Source organism: Anomaloglossus baeobatrachus, chromosome 5 (assembly GCF_048569485.1).
Source record: "Anomaloglossus baeobatrachus isolate aAnoBae1 chromosome 5, aAnoBae1.hap1, whole genome shotgun sequence".
Classification (NCBI taxonomy): Eukaryota; Metazoa; Chordata; class Amphibia; order Anura; family Aromobatidae; genus Anomaloglossus; species Anomaloglossus baeobatrachus.
In genome coordinates this window covers 270,643,700-270,646,252 of record NC_134357.1, presented here as the reverse complement: position 1 = coordinate 270,646,252, position 2,553 = coordinate 270,643,700, and positions in this window count along the sequence as shown.

Below are 2,553 nucleotides of genomic sequence, written 5' to 3'. Positions count from 1 at the left end.
TGTGAGCCAGGCAGTGCAGAGTCCAGGGAGCTCGAGTGAGGAGCAGATCCCGTGGGCTGCTGTAGTCTGACAGCGTCCGCGCAGTGGCTACCGACGGGGGAGAACGGTCAACTAGGAGTGCTACCCGAAATCCATCTTCAGCTAGAGAGAGGGCAACGGAGTGGGAAGTAAGGAGACTGCTAGAGAGTACCAGGCCCAAACGGGCGGCAGATCCCGAAGCGGAGATAGATCCAGCTTTCTTTTGCTAAACCTGCCGGTGTGGGGCTCTCAAAGCCCACGCCACAACACCACAAAAGCCGCAGCCACGTAGCCACAGTTAGGGCCCATAGGTCACAGGAGGCAAGCAGCTGGAGTGGCCTGGTCCAGGCGACAAGCAAACGGCAAACGAAGGGGAGAGAGGCTGCAGCATCTTCCCTGGGTGACCCCCATAGGGACTCAAAGTCGGGGTTACCCCAAACCACCAAGGGCTAAGGAAGGCGAGTTAGTAGTCACCCTCACAAGTCAGCCTGAAGGATACCTGGTTCCCGCCTGGTTCATCCCAGCTACGCCCGGGTTACTCACCCTGCCACCTGAAGTGAGTAAAAACCCTGAAAGACATTCTGCCTGTGTGGAGTTATTCTGCGCCTTGTGGTTCTACGCACCTACACAGGGCCCTGGGGCTTGCCTCACTCTCAGGAGGCTACTACAACTGGCTGCACCCACCATCAGCCCCAGGCATCCCTTAACCTGCAGTGGCGGTCCCCCACTGACCGCAAATCTGAGAGTGGCGTCACGACAAACTACAAAGAAGGTTTCCTACCTGTGACAGGATCCAGCCGAGTGGAGTCCCTGAAGGTAATGCACCGACACAACACCTGTGGGGCTTCACTTCTGGCGTCACGAACAGGATAAGGACTAGACCTGTCCAGACAGGTGACCATGTGCCTGGGCGGTCCGCTTGAAAAATTGGAAGCGCCGCCATATTGCCACCATGAAAAGCGCGCTGAAAAAAAACAGCAGCCCGCGCTGGGAGAAGTTACCGCCCACGAAGAGGTGTGGCTACCCAGAGATCCCCTGCAGAGTTCTGACCTCGCTTGTGAAGAGAGCGGAAGCGTCCAGAGACGGCGGGAAGGAAAGAGAGCCACAAGCCTGCTGCTGCAGAGAGAAGAGATGGAGTCCGGACGTGGATACCCAGAACCAGGCTCTGCTGCCTGGTGGTGCCGGGAGCTTGCTATCTTCTGCGATCAGCTGGAGGCCAGGATTATGCGACAGCTCAGTGAGGGACGCACGGAGCTTCTGGAGATGGCTGCGGCGGTTCGGACCTACGAGGAGGGAGCCGCGCGACGCCTGCCAGATCGAGCGGCGACGACTCAGATCCCGATGGTGCCACCGATGGGTGAGTCCAGAGTTGCCCCGGCCAGCGCAAGTGCTCCGACCCCTGCTGCTACGACCGCGGTCCCAGAAGAGGCGCCCGGCGCGGCAACGCTGAGCCAGGCCGCAGCCATGCCAGGTGCGGCCCGCCAAGCCCAGGCCGCCGCAGCGATGCCCTGCTCGGCCCGCCAAGCCCCGGCCGCCGCAGCGATGCCCTGCTCGGCCCGCCAAGCCCCGGCCGCCGCAGCGATGCCCTGCTCGGCCCGCCAAGCCCCGGCCGCCGCAGCGATGCCCTGCTCGGCCCGCCAAGCCCCGGCCGCCGCAGCGATGCCCTGCTCGGCCCACCAAGACCCGGTCCCTGCAGCAACGCCCAGTCCGGCCCGCCAAGAACTGGCCGCAACAGCGACGCAGATCCAGGCCGCCGCCACGCCAGGCTCGGCCCGCACAGACCAGGCCGCCGCCATGCCAGGCGCGGCCCGCCAAGACCAGGCCGCCGCCATACAGGGCGCGGCCCGCCAAGAGATTGCATCACCATTTACCCCGGCCTGCAAGGCCAGAGCAGACACCGCTCCCCAGCCTAAGGAAGTCCCTACTAGGAAATCCCTGATAGGTGAAGACTCCGCATACTGGCAGCTGAAGGCTGACCTGGAGGCTAAGTTCCCACAGGAGATGGTGGACCGATACATGCTCCCTCCGAACACCCCTAAGGCAACCCCTGCAGCAACCACGCTGAAGAGTCCACCGCCTGGGCCAGCTGAGGAACACTCATCCCCAGCGCTGCCACGACCAGAGTGCAGCGAAGAACTAAGGGGGAGAGGAGGGCAAGAAGCTGAGGAGTTGCCCCCGGAGCCAGCAGCAGTGCTAGTCCCAGAGCCGGAGATGCTGCCATATTCCCGCTGGGACGAGGAAGACCTGACACCTCCTGCTGACGAAGAAGACCTGCCCCAAAGCCTCACCTGGGAGCTTGTAAGCTGCACTTCGCAGAATCCAGCCCGCAAGACACAGCGCCGCAGTAGAACCCAGTCTTTCCCTGCACCGCCATCCCCAGAGCAGAGAGAAGTCACGGCCAGAGACCTACAAGAAAAACGGTTCCTGAGAAGAGCCAAAGCACAGGTCAGAGGACCCCTTTGTAGAGGAGTAGTGGAGGACTTCAGCCTAAAGTCAGGATACGGGTTCATTGTTGCACCTGGTATCAAAGAAGGT